At 33.1% G+C, this 21,647-nt stretch overlaps 1 protein-coding gene across 1 annotated transcript in view; it reads right to left on the bottom strand.

Moving 5' to 3' along the window:
* LOC118180851 (sodium/calcium exchanger 3-like) overlaps positions 1 to 21,647 on the bottom strand; it is a 1,002,905-nt gene that overhangs the window by 697,852 nt on the left and 283,406 nt on the right. The window contains exon 2 of the mRNA XM_085822774.1: positions 9,466 to 9,514. The gene's annotated coding sequence lies outside the window, so the exon portion shown is untranslated. The remainder of the gene's footprint in view (positions 1 to 9,465; positions 9,515 to 21,647) is intronic.

Consider the following 21,647-nt stretch of genomic DNA (forward strand, 5'->3'; position numbering starts at 1 on the left):
TACAAATTGTTTTAATGAGTTTTCAATTAGTTTTATTTCTCTCGATATCGTTAAATTTTAAGGAACAGTTTACTTTCTTTTCCTGAAATTTCAAGTACGCTAGCAAAATTTATTTTAAAAATTCAATAAATGTTCAAAGTTGATAAACGTTTCGTAAAAATTGCTAAATAAATTTCAACAAAAATGTTTTTGATTAGCTTCATGAGCTCAGCAGTTGAAAACAAAGGAATTGTTTGGTTCTTCTAAACAAATTGCATACGTTCTAAAATAAATGCAAATGTAAGCCATAATTAACGCTCTGCTGCTTTAATGCATCATAAGAATGACTTTATTAGTTAAAGAACAACGCATTCAGCCAAGAATCAGCTGAAGAAGGCAGAATAAATAAGTAATTATATATTATTGAAAAAAAAATATTTTTCGTCCTGTGAATATTCATAGCAGAATGTAACGACACTTAGATTTAAGAAGCAGTTTCATTAGCATATCACTCTTCCTCCAAAGTTGTTATACAAAAGTTAGAAAATGCAGAACCTCCACATGTGCATAATGTATGTATCTCCTGGGATCTATGCTTTAAAAAAATTAAATCATTTCATCTTCTCAAGTTACTTTATAGCAATAAAAAGATAAAGCAAATAAAAGATAAAGAATAAAAAAATAAAGAAAAAGATAAAGCAGATAAAAAAGAAAGAGATAAAGCAATAAAAAGATATTTAAAGAAATTTAATATATTTAAAGAAAAAGATAAAGCAATAAAAAGATAAAGCAAATAAAAGAGTAGAGATAAAGTGAGATAACTCAGAAAGTGAAGTTTATCGAGCAACTCAATGACAAGAATTTTACCATATGCATTTTTCCTTTCGTTAATGCATATACGAGAGTACATCTAATTGCGCCCTTTCAGGTAAATTGGAAACTAGGAAAGTTAAGTGTGATTTCTAGAGTTCATATGCCATCACTCATAACTTAAAAAGAACTTCATTATCCATATTTTTGATATCCGTAACTCCTAAAATCCGGATCTCTTGGCTTTAAAAGGCATATAAATTAATCCATTTGTTAATTAAATTATTTACCCATTTTAATTGATTTTCGTTAGTTTAAAACAGTAAAGCAATAATTTAGTTTATTAGCAATTTTTTTGAGTAAAGCAATATTTTAATGGTTTCCAGCGGCCAACCATTGGCCGAGAGGTGAAGTCGCGGAATCCTGGTAGTTCGGTTCGCGGTTCGATTCCCGCGAACGGGCTGGCTGTATGAGCGCCTCCGTGATTTCCCCAATGTGCAACGTGTATACGAGTAAGTGCCTAAAGACGGATCATGTAAATAATAACAAATAAATAATGTTTTAGGGAACTGCCCCAAAAACGTGTATAAGTAAGAGAGACGTATAATCGAAATTTCACTACATGTGAGGCTTATACTTTAGTTACAGAATTTTTACGATACTGCTATTATATAAATTAAATTTTTTCATCCTGTTTTTAGTTTACTAAAAATTTCAATTATGTTTTCAAAAGTAAAATGTTTCAATTCTTATTTCCTACAGAGGAAATTTTAAAAATACGCAAAACTTTACATCTCCCCCCCACCCCCAAAAAATATCTTCAAATGTCACTCATCTAGTCAGATCATTCACCGGAATTCCAACCCCGGTTGAACTACCAGCGTTTAACACCTCAGCCACTTGCAGGCCTGTCACATTGCGACCTTGTTACTCACTTTCAATCTCTCAAGGGAAATTTACTCGCGTACTTGTTTTGAAATACCCCTGCTTCTTTGAAACTGGAAGAATTCGTTAAAGATATGCCTAATAGCAATAAAATGTTATATTTCAAATGATTAAAATGAACAAATTATAAGGTATAATATTCTTTAATATTCCTAGCACAAACTATCCTTTTATGTGAATCAGAATTTAGAACTATAATCGAGACATTGCAATAAAAAGGCTGCGTAAGAATATTTTTTCTGAATATTTCCGCAAATTTCCTCGAAATTAATTTACGCTAGTGAGACTTAATTCGGTTCAAATAATTTTGCAGAGTTTTCAGGTATAATCTAATGAATGATTTAACAAAATATTTCAAAATAAAATCAGTTTTGATTATTTTCTACATCAATTAATTTACGACGTAACGGTAAACTAGCACGGATGTTGCGAAAGATATGTAAATTAAAAGTGACGTCTTCTAAATTGAAATGAATGTTAGCTTTGACGCTATCCACATTTAATTAAATACCAGAGAAATGACAATCTAAATTTTCATGAATGATAGCACAAAACTATTTTGGGAAAGAAAGGATTGAAATATTTTTATAGACGAATTGATAAGGGTTCATTAATCAAACAGTTGCCCTGTTTATCTGAAATCTAGAATTAAATAATAATTTCAAATTTAAAAATGACGCTAACTAGAGAAGTATTTAATTAAATCTAAGATTATTTGCACTTCGAAGTTAATTACCAAGTTTTATCTCGGCGTTGAATTCTTTAGAAACTCTGAATAAATAAATTTCAAAAATACAAATTTTGTTAGTAATGAAACGAAAACAAAGCATTATAATCGTGAAATAATTTTCTTCAAATCTGAAACGGTAATTTAAATGTCAATTCAATCATGTAATTTTCCATGCCATTCACAAATGCATCAGAAGCCAGTCAAACGCTTGAAAATATTTTGGATATCAGCCAATGCAGACAAATATTTTGTGAAAAGAGGTAATAGTAAATAATAAAAAATAAAATCGGGAAGGTTTCAGATTCTATGTTACCCACAAACGGGGGTTTTGTTTCATTTGTAGAAACATATACGTTTCAAGAGCATTTTGGCTAAATCCTCATTGGGCTAAAAATATTTATAAACAGCTTATCTCTAGAGATTTTCATAGAGAGTCTCGTGCGCTGGAGATAAAATTGTTTCGTTCTCTACAATGTTGCCACTGCTCGCTTTGAAATCGTAGCATTTTTAAATCGAAAATTCGTTAAGATTTTACAAAATATGAAATAAATAATAAAACAAATTCGAAATTCAAAATTCGGGCTTCCAGGTGTTCATATTCGTGTGGAGGAATACGTTATTCAAAATTTGATAGCTCTAGGTAACGCTGGTTTTTCACAATGCGAGAAACATACGTACATTCATGTAGATTCTTCGTTATTTAATTTCTTTAAATATAGTAAAAGGTATTAATTTAGAATATCTTAATTACAGTAAAGGGTGGTAATATTTGGTGGCATCTATTTGAGAAGTGATTCAACGCTTTTAGTAATGCCACGTGAAATGCTGTTTCGAGACTAATAGCTCTTCTGGGCTAATAATTGGAAATATGTGTATAATCATAAAAATCTGATATGTACACCACATGACTTCCTTGTACAGAGTATTAAATTATATCCATTTTTTCTTGCATTTCATTTAAACTTATTGGATTGAATTAAATCTACTTCGTCGTAAGCGCATAAACTACAATAGAATAAATGCACTTTTTTAAAATTCACTATATTTGTTTACCATAGCGACACTCTGGCGCTAGGTTCACTTAACAGCGTTATATTTCGTTCATATTATAACTCAGAATGCACAAAATTTATATCATTTGAAGAATTATCTAATTGTTGCCGCATATTCTATTCAAAAACTATAATAAATATAGAACTTTGTATAAGAGAAAATGAGCAAATAAAATAAAAAAAGAAACAGTTTTTCACAGTCGATTTAGTATTTCTCATTCAATTAATTTAGTTCTCAGTTCGCGACTAGGCAAAAATACATAAAAACTCAAAATATCTGTCTTAAAAATTACGAAGTAAATCTTAAACACTTATTTCCTCAAAAGTGTTAGTACTAAAATATAAAAAATAAAGTGTAAATGGGATTCAGCGTGGCAGCACAGCTGTATTTTTTTAATTGAAAATTTTAAATTCCTTGTGCACCACATAGGACACAAGGCTTACAGAGGTAAGTAAAAAAAAGACAAATACAACAACACAACACAAAATAAATTAAACTTACATATTCACAGATGACACGTAAGAGATAAATTTACAGAAGAAAGAGAAAGCCATTTTATGTTGGACAAATACGCATTTGATCAGCTGTATTTGAGTAAAAATTCTCAACTCATATTTAAAAAGTGGTGACATTTATCTTAAATATGATTGTGTCTCGATAACAATAAAATGAAGTTCATGATAGTTACTTAAAATTGCCAATCATTTGAGATAAGAGTATGCTCGTATTTTAGCCTACAAAAATCATTAGTCGTTAGTTAGTTTTCTTTACATGACTGCATTTTATCTTGCCGTATTAAATTAATTTAGTTTAATAATTCTGTTTAGCTTTTGCCTACTTGATAAAGGTTGCTTTTAATATATATATTTATTTATATATATATTTATCAGATATATATATATATATTTATGAGATAATATATATATTTATGAGATGCAAAGAAATTACATACAGTTAGTTGGAAAATCATGTCAAAGGGAACTGGGGCTAAACTTCTGATATAACACAAGATATATTATCGATTGTAAAATTATGCGGGTGCAATATTTACATGATTCGTCAGCCTTTCTTGAAATTTTAATTTGCTAGTTCAGAAACATCACTCATACAGAGGCTGTTCACACATTTTTTAGACGATGTATATTGTATTCACAAAACTAAATTACATAAAATTCTTGTGTTTTAAATGTTCTATTTGACATCCCTTATTCTGAACTATCTTTCGACAGCGCAATTTCCAGGATAATAATGCCTTTTGAAGCGGCAGAAGAGGTATTTTATCCCATTCCTCCCGAACAGCTTTCCAGAGTCCTGTTAGGGTTTTGGGACAACGTTTGGATAATGCAGTTTTTAAAAGTCAGAAAGCACAAAAATCCATAGGTGACACATCGGGAGATTTAGTAAGGATATTAGTGAAGGGTATGGCCTTGATACCAGGTTTTTGTTCCATTTTTTTTTAGGAAATTTACAGTGGATTTTGATTTGTGACTGCTAGCTTTTTCCTGATGGAGTCTCACAGATCGATGGCACTGTGGGTAAAGCGACGGTATTTCATTAAGAAAAATTGGCGATAAAATATGTTCCTGATAGTATTTCGAGTTAATCTTGACATTGTTTTGCACTCTTTTAATTTTTAACTTGCCATTATAAGAAAAACCAGCAACAATCATGAATGCCTTAGAAAAACTTTCTTTCGATTCTTTGAACCATATAGTTAAATTTTTTCCTTCCCCCTTACAGTCATTTAAATACATCCATGCTTCATTTATTGTGACAATTGTTTTCCATTTTTCTTTGGATAAGTGTTTCTCATATAGAATTCTCCAGCGTGTCCTGCGTTGAGCGATATGCTTTGGAAGAGGACGATGCACATTGCGATTTTTCGCTTTCTTAAGACTTAAATCAACGTTTATCATTTTGTTTACAGTGGACACTGAGCATTTTAATGATTTTGCAACTGTCCTTTGACTAGGGGGATTTTCTTTTAACAATTAACAGCATACCTTTGCAATAGTCGAAGATGTCCGTTTTTTCCTTGGACACTTGTTTGGAATTTTTGTCCCACTTGAGGCTCCGATTTGACGTTTGTTTCCTTTCTTGTTGATGATATTACCTATTGACGCTTTAGATATCACAAAACCATGACTCTCACATAGTTTTTGGATAACCACTTAACTTTTTGGAAAGAGCGTAAATGTAGCCTTGGAACCACTGCTTTGTTAAATTCGCCATTTTCAATAAAAATAAAAATTTCAAGCCACAGACGATAATTTTGACTTTTAGAATAATATTAAAATTGCAATTACATCTTTTGCAGCAAACGATTTTTTATTACCGCTTACCAGAGTCGTCTAAAAAATGTGCGAACAGCCTCTGTACTAGCAAGAAATTCACATTTTTATGAAATCTGCATGGAAAACGGAATTGCTTTGGAATCTTGTCAGCACCTTACTCTCTTAAAATTAATATATTATGTGTAACGGCGTATTTGCATAAAACTGTGCACAAAAGCATTTTATATATTATTTTATGTAATATGTTTATCAAATTAAATTAAATTATTAAACTAAACAGAGTTATTAATTGAACTCAACTTAACGGCAAGATATAATACAGTCGTGTAAAGAAAAATATTTCTTGACGGCGAAACGGCCCGACGGCGAAGCGTCCTGATGGCTAAACGGTCACGACGAAATGGCCACGGTGAATAGTTTCTTTTCCTCAGTCTCATTCCTGTAATAAAATACTTTTTTTTAATATTGACAAGACTGGATTTTTTTTAAATATAACAGGACATATTAGGGCTATCTTTTAATCGAAAAAGTGATATTTGGAAAGAAATTTCTATAGGAAATGCTCGCATTCACATCACACATGAGAAAAGCTGGCTGAGATGACTATGCTCTTGTGTGACGTCATTGACTCAGTCTGTTCAAAAGCAACGACTCCCTTTGTGGCATCTTTCTCTCATCTCTACAAATAAGTGACGTCATCCTCAGGAAGAGCCTGGCCTTGGAAAAGCCTCGAAATCTTTTATGCTTCGAACTTCTTTCGTTGAGATTTTATCCTGGCTCAAACCGACAGTTCTTCGCCCTCTTCTGAACACAGTGGATTCACTGTATTCAGCGGTCCTAGCCGCTTAGCCACTGGAGGACATTTTTTTTAAAATTCTAAACAAAGTGGCTTGCAACTACCTATTGAATAGCAATAAGCCCTATTCTTAATTTGAGTCCAAACTGACATTCTGCTTTGCCGGACATTAACTTTTTAAATTACCTGCACAGCATGAGTTTATTACTTTGAACTGTTTCTTTCACTACCCTATGACAGATAAGCAGATGTGCAACAATTACATATCAACATCTACTACAAAAAGCACGAATATTTCAAGGAAAACGGAGCTGTTTATATTGTCATAATTTTTTAATTTGCAGTTTTGGTTGCAGGATTCTCCAGTGCGTAATTCTACGAAAAATCGCTTGAGTTCGTGTACAGGAAACAAAAAGTAGGAAGGGTGAAATAACCCTTTATTATTCCAACTAAAGTTTAACAAAACTCCGTCTTGGAGTTGTACAATAAAGCCGATACTTGGGCTTGAACTTAAGAAATAAGAATTAAACTAAACTAATATTAACTAAAGAGATATAGCAGAAGCTATCAAAATCTAACAGAGTTGGCCCCTTAATGCTAATTGACTGCGAAGCTATCAAGGGCCTAAAGTACGGCCGAGCGTGATAATAGCTTACGAGAGAGTAGCCTAAAAAGGCGTCTTAAATCATGCCATCCGACTAAACAAAAGTTAGCTTCATTTTATTCCTATGTTTTCCGTGCTCTTCAAGTTTGCTCCTCCAAACTATCCCTTGATGAAGAACTAAATTATTTAAAAGCAACAGCTATTGACAGGGGCTTTTCACCCAACAATATTAATCAAGCAGTTAAAACATTCTCATCTCAACACACTAAAAGGCACACTCTTGTTATAGGAGATTATAAAAATTCTGTTGCCATTCCCTTCTTTCCATCAATTAGCTATACAGTTGCACATACATATTTTGCAGAAATTTAACTTTCGGGTCGTTTATTCTCCCATCAATAAAATTCCGAGTTCCATACTCAAGGACCCCATTCCGGATATGAATTCCTGGGGTATTTATAGGATTCCATGCCAGTGTGGTTTAATTTACATTGGCCAAACTAAGACAGCCTTAAAATTTCGCGTCAAGGAATATGAGGCATATGTTAGAAAAAAAGAAACACAGAAGTCTTCTGTTGCTCAACATTGTTGGTCCAAGAATCACACTTTCAATTTTTCTGCTGCCAACATTATTCAAAAAACATCTTCCGTTGGAGAATTGGATTTTCTAGAGGCATTTCACATTCCAAAAAAATCTGTCTGTTCTAGTTAACGATCCTAATTCCAATCCATCTTTGCCTTCGGCCTTTAAAGAAAGTATGTTTTAGTTCTGGTTTCACCAACAGATGGCGCCACTTGCTTACTCTTGTTCAGGCTTTCTTATCTAATCATTATTTCCTATCTTGTTCATTTCCGGTTTTTCAGATGAAGATGGTGGTTCGGTAAAACCATCGAAACTAGTCCAGTGAAAATTTTGAAAATATAACGCTGATTTTTGTTGTTTGACTTCTGAATTACTATTTTTTCGGCGTATTATTGTGTCTTATTAGCTTTTAAATTGTCGACAATTCTACAAATATAGCTTGCAGATTTCCTAAAGCATAAAAACTTAACCGGAAGATAAGGACAAAAAATGCACAATTTGCAAACATATAAGAGTAAAGAAACTGAGATCACAGAGCCTGGTAACAGAGTGGATATATATATATAAATATATTTATATACGTTTGGTGCGACCGATTGCAACCAAAATACGAGGTGCACATCTACATGTTATAGCAGTCTCATATACAAAATTGCCACGTTCTGAGGCTACTCGTTTTTGAGTTATGCGAGATACATACGTTCGTACGCACAGACACCACGAAAAACTCTCTTCAGAATTCATTTTAAAGCAGTTTTATAATTTTTTGGAGGAAAAGAGTCTTTTATTCTGTTCTTACGTACAGATCTCATGGAAAAACATCGTTAAATTGCATTCGATAGCAGTCAAAATGGATATTTTCGTTGAAATATGCTGCCTGAAACGTTTCGTGATTACAGTACTGCCTTTTTACTTCGTACAAGGAAGTAATTAATGCCATATGCAAATTAATTTTTCATAATTTCTTTTTTTTATGTTATTAATGTAATATGAGGTCTAATATATACATAAATAAGGAATTTTGGATCGTTTCCGTTGTATTATAATACTTGCTAAACAGTTTCCGGTAACCATGTAGTATGCGATCTACCGTTTTTAGTTAGTTAGTTATTTCATAGATGGCGCCACTAAAATGATATTTTTAAATTCGAACTTATGATAAAATGACGGGTAAATGAATGATTGAAACAATTTTAGTGCTGCCATCTGAAAAATAAATACCTAATTAAATGGAGAGATTGCATATCACATCATTGCCCAATTTTCTGCAGTGCCAGTGCTGCCTTTAGACCACCGTTCAATCAGATACGTTATTACTAACTCTAATAATAATATCCTCGCTTTCTAAGTACATGCTGACAATAACACCTTTGTAAAAACTGTCATTTTACTTCATTTCCTGTTTGAAATTACTAAACTAATAAATATATTTTTTCTGTTTAGAAAATTTTTACCACGATCTAAATTAGGTGATAATAAAAATACAAATGAGCACACATTTTTTACTAGCGGAAGATTTTTGAGCTTAGCTTTTTTAGCGGAAGAGATTCATAAAAAACACAATTAGGATTGACTAATCACAGATTGAAGAAACATATATAATTAATTCGACCTTTCCATATTAAATAATTAATGAAATCGAAATACACAAGTGAATATATTTTAACATACCTGTATCACAAGTATCGGCAGTTACATTCAATAATGTCTCAGATTTCACCTGAAATTAAAAAATATACATCTTGTAATGTTAAGATCTTTATTCTAGAACAAATTAATACATCTTCAGAATAATGCAACTCCCTTGCTGCATATTATGATGATCTATTAAAATATAGTAAAGAAATAATTGCAAAAAAGGAACTGCTGTATTCAAATTTTTATCTGAACAAAAACTGAAGTTAAAAAGCATGCATATCCAAGAAAGAACGAATAATAATTTAAAAAACAGAATAGGAGCAAACCAGAAATGTTTTCGAGGCATAACTATTTTCCTTTTCCAACCATTCTTAAATTTGATTTACAAAATCTAGCGGTATTAGGTGGAAGTTTCTCATTAGCAATAAATCTTCTAAATCGAAATTAATGTTTTTACAGTTATTATTCAGTTAATGTTAAAACCAGTGAGTTTTTTTTAACACGGTTAAAACAATACAGATAGGCATATTTGTAAAATATATAAATTTTGTAAAATAGCATGCATTGGTTGATTCAGAATTGTCTCTAACAGGAAAATATTTATTCTAAGCGAAATAAAATTTTCAGATTCATATCAATGAAACGTTTTAAAACTTTTGACAATTTTTTTTTTATGTTCTATCGTTTTCATAATATGCTCCACAATGTTTCAAGTTATCTTCCTTCGTTTCAATATTTAATGCTTTAAAGATTGAAATTATTGTAATTTTTTTTATTATTATTTCTATAAAGCTTTATTTTGGAAAGTTTCTTCAAACGAAGAGGAAATTTAATTTACGGTTTCCATTGAAAAACGCTCATTCAGAGTTGTGTTCATTAAACTTTTTTTGTCATATCTAGTTCATTACATTGCTTATTTGCAAATCTATATTAATTCTGGGCGTGTTTATTAATATTTAACTAAGCTCTATTAATTAAGACACAATAAAACCCCGAACAAATACTAATTCAGAAGTCAAACTACAAATATCAGCGATATATTTTCAAATTTTCACAGGACTAGTTTCCATGGTTTTACCGAACCACCATCCTCAGCTGCAAAAGCGCGAATTTCATTTGACTTCTGAATTAGTAAGCTCTATTAATTTAAGCATAATGAACGTCAAGAATTATCTAATCCTGGTTATTGACTATAGTGTTAGGTGAGAACGTTTTAGCCACCCTTAATATTGCGGCAAAGCCGGGAAGGCTATCTTCCTAAGGGGAGGGATGCCTTCGTGGAAGACTTTCTGAGGGAAACTGACTCGTATAGACGTTACACATGGGGAAAAGCACGAAAACGCACATGCAGCCAGTCCGTTTGCGGGATTCCTGGCCTTGATAAATGTCATTAACTTTTGACTGTTTAGCTACTATCTAATTACTTCAGTAGGACTGTTAAAAAGCAATTATTATCAGACAAAATTTTCCTTTAACCATTTGATTTTCTAAATTCCGCTCCGCATTTTCCATCAGGTAATATAAAATTCATTCTTGTTTGCAAGGACTACTTACAATACCCTTGATAATAATCGAGCTATTTCTATATCGTTTTCGAGATTTTATATCAATGTAGCCTTTTTTCATACAATCCAAAAATATTCGAAGTTTAAGCAAGTGATGTACGCCACAAATCTTTGCATAACTTGAAATTTACGTAAATCGAATGTATGTGGCAAAAATAATTCTGAAATGAAACAATACGCAGCAATATTTACTCGGATATAAATTATGAAACTGTGAAAATGTGTAAAGGAAAGAATATAGAAACAATCTGAGATAAATTTTTTCAAATTAAAAAAAAAAAATGTTTTATAATAATTCGTCAGATTCTCCAATGGGAACATCAGTGCTAGAGAAGGATGGATATGAAGACAAATGCTGTTCTCTGGCTGACCGTTCACATTTCAGCTTCCCTGACATTTTGTTGCTAACCATCATAATAGCCATCCAATCTTTCATGACCTTGAATCTAGACAATTGTTCGCCTTTTGCAATAAATGTCCGTGTTGCCTTCTCTTCCTAAACATAGTCGCTTTATCAACATGAACTGTTTGCTCAAGTAAATATTTCTCCTTTGCAATTACTTTTAACAGACATTGAGAAATCTACTTGTCGCTTCTGTATACGACCTGTTGTTCCACCTGTTTCTTTGCTGTTGTGTAGATTTCTATGCTTCTTGAATCCTTAGAAGATCTAGCACTAGCTTCCGAGTCCTTGATGCCATCCTTCTTTTACAAATCTTTATATAAAGACTTCATCTTCTAATGGATAATCAGAAACCCTAGCGATATCCGCTTCTGTTGCAAAATGTAAAGTGCAAAGGTTCTGTATTTAAACCTTCTAAAATTAATGAATATATTACTCTGGTTCTTGTTGCTTTAACTCTTTCAATAATCGATAAGAAATTAATTTATCCATTTCTAAAGACGGGAAGATCTTTTTCTTGTTAATGATTGGGCCTTTCACCACTACCACAGCTTTCATGGTTTTAATAATGCATACTTCGTCCTGCACTGTACTCACTGCCCGAAAAAGGTTGATTTATACCCCGAGACACTGTTAATACAATTTTAAAGTTTTCGTGAATGCAAACAAACTTCAACTATTATTGTAAGGTAATTGCTTTTCAGATTTATTACTCATTATTATGATTCATTTCAAATCCATTTTAAAAATTAACAATGAACAAGTTACTTAATTGTAATATTGTAAATGAAAGAAGTATCGGTAGGATTCAGTAAGAATGACCCACCAGCGGCCGAGCGGTAAAGTCGATGTCGAATGGTCATGGTAAAGTCGAAGTCGGCCAAGGGATCGAATACTGGCAAACGGACTAGCTGCATGGGTATTTTAGTTTTTTTCCCCACGTGTAACAAGCATAGGATCCAGTTTATCTTAGAAAGTTCTCCACCAAGGCATTCCTCCCCTTAGGCAGATAGCCCTCGTGTGCTTTGCCGTAATTAAATAAAACAAACGAAACCATAAGTAAGAATGTAACGGCTTTTGTTTACTTACGAAACTGCGAATGAATGTAAGGGGCTTGTTACGCAATTCGAGGCACAAATTTAGATATTTTTGTCTGTGTTATTGTTATACGCAAACCCCGACTAAATTCTAAACGGTTAGGTTAGATTAGGTTGGGTTATATGAATATATCAAAGCTATCTGTCTGAGAGGAAAGATGCCCTCATGAAGGACTTTCTAAGGGTTTGGTTTAGTTCATTATGGCAAAGCAGACGAAGGCAATCTTCCTAAGAGCGAGGATGCCTCGGTGAAGCACCTTCTAATGGAAACTGGCTCGTACACACGTTACACATGGGAAAATAACGAAAAAGGCCAATGCAGCTAGCCCGTTCACAGGGATTTCCGGTCCAGGAATACCGGCCCAGCGTGCAGAACTACTACACCACGAAGGCACGCTAGGAAAGCGGGAGAAATACCTTATACATTTCTTCATGTTCTTCAATGAAAACTCCAACAAAACTATTAAAAAAAATTTTTGTGACATGACTTCCATGTACGGAAAATTAAATTATACGCATTTTTTGCTGTTTTTCATTTAAACTTAATTCCTCGAATTTCGTTAGAGACAGATTTCTCATTCAATTAATTCAGTTCTCACTCCCCGGAAAGGCAAAAATACAGATAAACTCAAAATATTTTCATTAAATTTAAAAGATATAGAAAAATATAAAACATCAAATACAGTTAAAACAATTGAAAAAACAATTTTTACAATTGAAATTAAAGTTTCTACGCAAAAACAAGCAATTATTTTTTCTTGCACAAAACTGAAAGTTTACTTACCGATTGGTAACATATTTGAAAGTTACCAATCGGGGAAAAAGACAGAAAGTGCAGAAAGACTTTATTCCTTATTCTGTTTAAATAAAAACAAATATGGCTGCTATGGTAGGAAAAATTAGGCTTAGCAACACTTACACAACTTTTAAATTTTGCAACTATTGCATGCAGATTAACTTAAGGCATAAAAACCTCAGCCGGGAGATAAGAATAATATAATTCAATCATTTTTAAAGCAAAAAATTCACAATTTACCAACATATAAGAATAATAAGAACTAAGCTCACTATTTGTACATATATATACAAAACGTATATATATATATGCTTTCGGTGCAGCCGATTGCAACCAAAAAGAGAGGTGCCCAACTACATGTTATAGCAGTCCTACCCACAAAATTTCAACTTTCTGAGGTTACACGGTTTTGAGTTATGAGAGATACATACATACACATGTACGTACAGACATCGCGAAAAAATCTCTTCTGAATTCCTTTTAAAACAGTTTTATTACGTGAAAATCAGAAATATCAAGGAATAAAAAATACTTTTATTTTGTAAAATGTAACTTACATTAGTTATTTATCAGTCGTTATGGAGAAAGGAGTCCTTTATTCTGTCCTTACGTACAAAAGCAAAAACATCGTAAAATTGCATACGATAACGTACAAAATGGATATTTTCGTTGAAATATGATATCCGAAAATTTGCGCGATTACAATACTTCCTTTGCTTCATACAAGAACGTAAAAAAAAATCTGATTGTACATCACATGACTTCCTTGTACGGAATATTAAATTATATTCATTTTTTCCTGCATTTCATTTTAATTTATTTCCTCGAATTTCATTAGAGATACACTGAAGTGACAAAAGTCATGGGATACCTCCTAATATTTTGTCGGTCCTCCTTTTGCCCGGCGAAGTGCAGCAACTCGAGGTGGCATGGACTCAACAAGTCGTTGGAAGTCCCCTGCAGGAATATTGAGCCATGCTGCCTCTATAGACGTCCATAATTGTGAACGTATTGACAGTGCTGGGTTTCGGGCACGAACTGACCTCTCGATGATGTCCCATAAATGTTCGATGGGATTCATGTCGGGCGATCTAGGTGGCCAGATCATTCGCTGGAATTGTCCAGAATGTTCTTCTAACCAATCGCGAACAATTTTGGCCCGGTGACATGGCGCATTGTCATCCATAAAAATCCCATCGTTGTTTGAGTACGTGAAGTCCATGAATGGCTGTAAATGATCTCCAAGTAGCTGAAGATATCCATTTCCAGTCAATGATCGGTCCAGTTGCACCAGAGGACCGAGTCCATGCCATGTAAAAACAGCCCAGACCATTATGGAACCACCACCAGCTTGAACAGTGCCTTGTTGACAACTTGGGTCCATGGCTTCGTGGGGTCCACACCACACTCGAACCCTACCGTCAGCTCTTACCAACTGAAATCGTGACTCATCTGACCAAGTCACGGTTTTCCATTCGTTTAGGGACCAACCGATATGTTCACGAGCCCACGAGAGTCGCTGCAGGCGATGTCGTACTGTCAGTAAAGGCACTCGAGTCGGTCTTCTGCTGGCATAGCCCATTGAATACAAATTTCGCCGCACTGTCCTATCGGACACGTCCTTCGTACGTCCCACATTGATTTCTGCGGTTATTTGACGCAGTGTTGCTTGTCTGTGAACATTGACAACTCTACGCAGACGTCGCTGGTCTCGGTCGTTAAGTGCATGTTGTCGGCCATTGCGCTGTCCATGGTGGGATGTTATGCCTGAAATTAGATACTCTCGGCACACTCTTGACACTGTGGTTCTTGGAATGTTGAATTCCCTAACGATATCCGAAATGGAATGACCCATGCCTCTAGCTCCAACTACCATTCCGTGTTCAAAGTCTGTTAATTCTCGTCGTGCGGCCATAATCACTTCAAAGCCTCTTCACATGAATAACTTGAACACAAATGAAAGCCCTGCCAAAGCACTTCTCATTTATACATTTTCTACGCGATACTACTGCTATCTGTATATTTGCATATTGCTATCCCATGACTTTTGTCACTTCAGTGTATATTTCTCATTCAATTAACTCAGTTCGCACTTTGCGACAAACAAAAATACATAAAACCTCAAAATATGTTTGGTAAAAATTTTAAAATATAAAACGTGAAATACAGTTAAAACAATTAAAAACACGATTTTTACAATTAAAATTAAGATTTTCTCTACACAAAAACAAGCAATTCGGCCAGCGGGCAGAAAAACAGATTTTTGGGTGAATAAAACTGAAATTTTACTTTTGGTCCCACTGGATAAAAAGAAGATGCTGACTTAATTGAAAATTCTGCTAAGTTTCAAATGTAAGCAAATGTGGCTGCTATGGTAAAAAAAATTAGGCTTAGCCACACTTAAACAATTTTTATATTATTGATAAATCTATTACTGCCGCATGCAGATTAACTAAACACATAGAAACGTTAACCGGAAAATAAAAGCAACATAATTCAATCAATTTTAAAGCAAAAAATGCACAATTTACCAACGTACTATAAGACTGAAAAGAACTGAGCTGGCGAGCCGCGTTACACAGTGGTTATATATATACATATATATATATAGAGAGAGAGAGAGATACTTTTGCAGCGGCGGATTGCAACCAAAAAAGGGAGGTGCACAACTATATGTTATAGCAGTCCTATATGCAAAATGTCAACATTCTGAGTCTATTCGTTTTTGAGTTATGAGAGATACATACATACGTACGTAAGGGCAGGCGCACAGACATTATGAAAAAAAAACCTCTTCTGAATCCATTTTAAATCAATTTTATAATCCGTTTGGGGGAAGAGGGTCCTTTTTTCTGTTCTTACGTACAGGTGTCACGTAAAGGCATCGTGAAATTACATTCGATAACGGTAAAAATATTCGTTGAAATATGATACCCGAAAATTTTCGTGATTGGAACAGTTCCTTTTCTTTCTACAAGGAAGTAAAAACAGGCAGCTAGCTAATCAGTTTAAATAAATGATCGGAAGTTGTAAAGACATTATCCGGCAGTGGCGGTAATGATGATTAAGCGGCGAAATTGGGCAAAACAATGAACATTCTCATAGTGAAGCGATTTGTTATCTCCCATAAGTGGCAGGTTACCAGAACATTCCCTAATTTAAAATAATGATCCTTCTATCCTTAATGGAAAGACTGAGACACAATGGAATGAAGAACTGTAATAATCCGCTATGATGTCTGTGTGGTACGTAATGCGTGATCTGCAGCGTTAAACTCTGGTCTCAAGTGTGGATTTTCTATAAACTTCTGCATATATATCATGCCCTTGCTAGATTCTTATTATAGAAATTTATTCTATTTTTCTTTGTATGTACACAGACATGGATACCGTACCTTCCTCACATATATCTAACCTAGTGTTTTTACCTCTAGGTTCTGAAGATTTTACCTCTAGGTTCTGAAGATTTACCTCTAGGTTCTGAAGACTTTTAAAATATTCGCGTAATTTTCTCTCTATTCTGTGGCACATAGTTTTTGCCCCTGAGAGCTAGTAAGCAGATTTTAGGCAAATGGGTCAGTTTAATAATTAGCGAATTTTGTATAAATATTAATTAGGTTCTGAAGATTTCTCTAGGTTCTGAAGATTTTACCTCTAGGTTCTGAAGATTTACCTCTAGATTCTGAAAATTTACCTCTAGGTTCTGAAGATTTTTAAAATATTCGCGTAATTTTCTCCTTACTCTGTGGCACATAGTTTTTGCCCTTGAGAGCTAGTAAGCAGATTTTAGGCAAATGGGTCAGTTTAATAATTAGCGAATTTTGTATAAATAATAATTATTTTATTTCTTATTTATAAATTTATTCTATTTTTCTTTGCATGTACACAGACATGGATACCGTACCTTCCTCACACATATCTAACCTAGTGTTTTTACCTCTAGGTTCTGAAGATTTACCTCTAGGTTCTGAAGATTTTTAAAATATTCGCGTAATTTTCTCTTTATTCATAGTTTTTGCCCCTGAGAGCTAGTAAGCAGATTTTAGGCAAATAGGTCAGTTTAATAATTAGCGAATTTTGTATAAATAATAATTAGGTTCTGAAGATTTCTCTAGGTTCTGAAGATTTTACCTCTAGGTTCTGAAGATTTACCTCTAGGTTCTGAAGATTTTACCTCTATGTTCTGAAGATTTACCTCTAGGTTCTGAAGATTTTTAAAATATTCGCGGAATTTTCTCCTTATTCTGTGGCACATAGTTTTTGCCCCTGAGAGCTAGTAAGCAGATTTTAGGAAAATGGGTCGGTTTAATAATTAGCGAATTTTGTAAAAATAATAATTATTTTATTTCTTATTTATAAATTTATTCTATTTTTCTTTGCATGCACACAGACATGGATACCGTACCTTCCTCACATATATCTAACCTAGCGTTTTTACCTCTAGGTTTTGAAGATTTTACCTCTAGGTTCTGAAGATTTATCTCTAGGTTCTGAAGATTTTTTAAATATTTTCTCTTTATTCTGTGGCACATAGTTTTTGCCCCTGAGAGCTAGTAAGCAGATTTTAGGCAAATGGGTCAGTTTAATAATTAGCAGATTTTGTATAAATAATAATTAGGTTCTGAAGATTTCTCTAGGTTCTGAAGATTTACCTCTAGGTTCTGAAGAGTTTTAAAATATTCGCGTAATTTTCTCCTTATTCTGTGGCACATAGTTTTTGCCCCTGAGAGCTAGTAAGCAGATTTTAGGCAAATCGGTCAGTTTAATAATTAGCGAATTTTGTATAAATAATAATTATTTTATTTCTTATTTATAAATTTATTCTATTTTTCTTTGCATGCACACAGACATGGATACCGTACCTTCCTCACATATATCTAACCTAGCGTTTTTACCTCTAGGTTTTGAAGATTTTACCTCTAGGTTCTGAAGATTTTTTAAATATTTTCTCTTTATTCTGTGGCACATAGTTTTTTCCCCTGATAGCTAGTAAGCAGATTTTAGGCAAATGAGTCAGTTTAATAATTAGCGAATTTTGTATAAATAATAATTAGGTTCTGAAGATTTCTCTAGGTTCTGAAGATTTTACCTCTAGGTTCTGAAGATTTACCTCTAGGTTCCGAAGATTTTTAAAATATTCGCGTAATTTTCTCTCTATTCTCTGGCGCATAGTTTTTGCCCGTGAGAGCTAGTAAGCAGATTTTAGGCAAATGGGTCAGTTTAATAATTAGCGAATTTTATATAAATAATAATTATTAATTTCATAATATTTAAGAGATAAAATTCTGAAAAATAACTATTTAATGCAGGGGTTCACAAACTAGCGCCCCACGAAGCAATGTGGTCCGCGAAGACATTTCAGTTATGAATTTGTCGTAACTGTAATGTTACGAAGATTTCATAGTTTGAAATATTTTTTTTTATATCCGAGTTTACATTACTTCCATTACCATTAAAAACGAACCTTAATAACGTATCGAAAAATGTATAAATGGGGTTAACAGATTTACAATTTGGTATAAATTGCAATCACAAATATTTGAAGATACAGACTTTGTTAACTTTTTTTCGTACATCAAAATAATAATAATAATAATTATAATAAACTTTCCAATTACGAATTTTTGCACTAGGAAAAATCGTTTTGTTCTGAAACACATTTTTTTATTAACAGCTTTTCTTTACAGTTGAAAATAATTAATAAAAAACAAATACGATTTTACAGGTGAGACTGCAGAGACATTAAGTATTTTTTGAAAGCAAAAGAGATTAAAAATGAGCAATGCCCTCGCCAGCACTCAAACCACGGAGACCGCTCGAATACGCGTCGAGTGTGCAGCCATTACACCAAGAAGGCACGCTACGAAGGCGGGAGAAATCTTTATAAGATCTACATTTCCTGTTGAAGATAATGTCCAGTAATTGTCTCCAAGGCTACAAACTTTACAAGAATGTAAACGCCATCAAGTATCAGATTGCAGTAAGATGTAAAAGAAATGTATAATATTTACAAACAGACATATGTATTACTTTTATGTATGCGTTGAAGACAAATTCAATAAATAAGAGAAACAGATTAAGTTTTCATTAATTTTCCTCAAGTTTTTGTCCAGCTCGGAAAAGTTTCTTTGAAATGTTGAGAAAGTTTTCATAATTCCTTTCATTTTAAATTAACGTAATTTATTTAATGATTAATTAAACATGTTAGAACTATTTTATATAAACATCAGTCTGAAGACTTAATATTTAGCTATGAATATTACAAAATGTAACTACAAAAATGTCCTGCAGCCACCAAACTTTAGATTTCAGATTGGAAATAGGTATCAGTTTGAATATTTTCTACTTCTGATATTATTGTTATTATTGTATATGCAGGTTTCTAAAATACTTTGTAAGCGTATAAGGTACTTCTCTCTCCTTCAAGCCTTCGTAGTATAATGGTAGCACACTCGGAGTGTATTCGGTGTGGTGTATTTAATTATGGCAAAACACACTAGGGCTATCTGCCTTGAGGGAGGGGTGCCTTCGTGGAGGACGTTCTAAGGGAAACTGGTTTGTATACACATTACACATGGGGAAAACCACGAAAACGCCCACGACAGAGACATTGTCAAAAAGTCTATATTTCCTTTGTAAGCTTAGTTTCTCATCTGAAAAGACACAAAAGGCTGTCCCCACATGACCATTTAATTTAGATCCATCTGTAAAAATCGTGTAGCCTGCCATATTGGGGAGTGTATGTATGTATATGTATATACTACTTAATTGCGTTGAATGTAACAGTTTAAGTACTTGGTTAGATTGGGTATTTTAATTTAAAAAATTAATGAAGCAATACTTTCTTTGATAATCTATGCATGAAAACGTAAAAAAAGAGACTTTAATATAATTTTTAATTACAACTTCTCACTGGTAACGCAGAAGTAATTTATTTGACATTATTACTGTTGTCGCCAGAGGATGATGTTCAACTAATTCAATTACCCAGAACGTTAATTTATCGTCCGTTTTGGAGATCTCTAATTCTCTAGCAGTTAAACACTTATTTAAATTAAATATACGATATTTCATGAGCAGACGTCCTTCGCTAATGAGGAATGTTCCATTTATCTAAAGAGAACAGTTCTATTTCAAGCACTTTAAATGGTGCTCTAAATTGATCTTTCAGAAGTTATGCATTAATGTATTGAATCAATGGTTCAGCTTAACATATTGATCCCTTTCTGCTGTAGGTAACAAATGGGTTATATCCAACATTACGGTACTGATAATTAGGAAGCATAAAACCAGGTTCCTAATGGTGTTGGCAGATGTAGAAAGCGTTTCTTAGAACCCAGTTTCTCGATACACAGATTTCTAGAATCAAGCGCTTGACATTTCTGGCAGTAATTTAACAGCTTTTAAATGAACTCTTATTTCGCCTGATAAAAGTAATCAATATAAAGGGTTTAATTATTAATCAAGTGATAAGAACTGTATGCAAAATTAAAAATATAATGTGGATCACACATGATTACCTTGTAATGATTACCTATTAAATTATACACGTTTTTTGCCTGAATTTCATTTAAACTTATTTCCTCGAATTTTGTTAGAGATATGTTTCTCATTCAATTAATTCAGTTCTCACCTCGCGGCAAACCAAAAACAAACTCAAAATACCATCATTAAAAATTGTAAAATAATAAAAAAAACATATACCAATATCAAAAACAGTTAAAAAAAATAATTTTTACAATCAAAATTAGAGTTTCCACGCAAAAGCAAGCAATTCGGCCGGCGGGCAAGAAGGCAGATATTTCGGTGCACAAAACTGAATGTTTACGTTTGATCCCAGTCGTCAAAATTCATTGAAGGTGCTGAAACTGACCTAATTCACTATTTTACTGAGTTTCAAATGTATAGAAATAGCCTTTCGTTAGGCTTAACTCCCTACTTAAAATCTTAAATTGTTTATAATTCTACAACTATTGCATGCGGATTAACTAAAGTCATAAAAACCTTAACCGGAACAAAAAAAAACCACATAGTTCAATCACTTTTAAAGCAAACAAAATGTACAATTTACCAATATATAAGAATAAAAAAAACTACGCTCACCGAGCCAAGTAACAGAGTTCGAATATATATGTATATATATATATATTTATATACGATTGATGCAGCCGATTGTAACGAAAACGATAGGTGCATAACAACGTGTTATAGCAGCCCCATATACAAAATTTCAACGTTCTACGGCTATTCTTGCGTTATGCTAGATAAATACGTACATACCTACGTACCGACGTCAAGGAAAAAAGTCTCATCTGAATCCATTTTAAGTCCATTTTACAATCCTTTTATGGCAAA

Source organism: Stegodyphus dumicola, chromosome 8 (assembly GCF_044657685.1).
Source record: "Stegodyphus dumicola isolate Sdum_Otavi_A_Nest chromosome 8, ASM4465768v1".
Classification (NCBI taxonomy): domain Eukaryota; kingdom Metazoa; phylum Arthropoda; class Arachnida; order Araneae; family Eresidae; genus Stegodyphus; species Stegodyphus dumicola.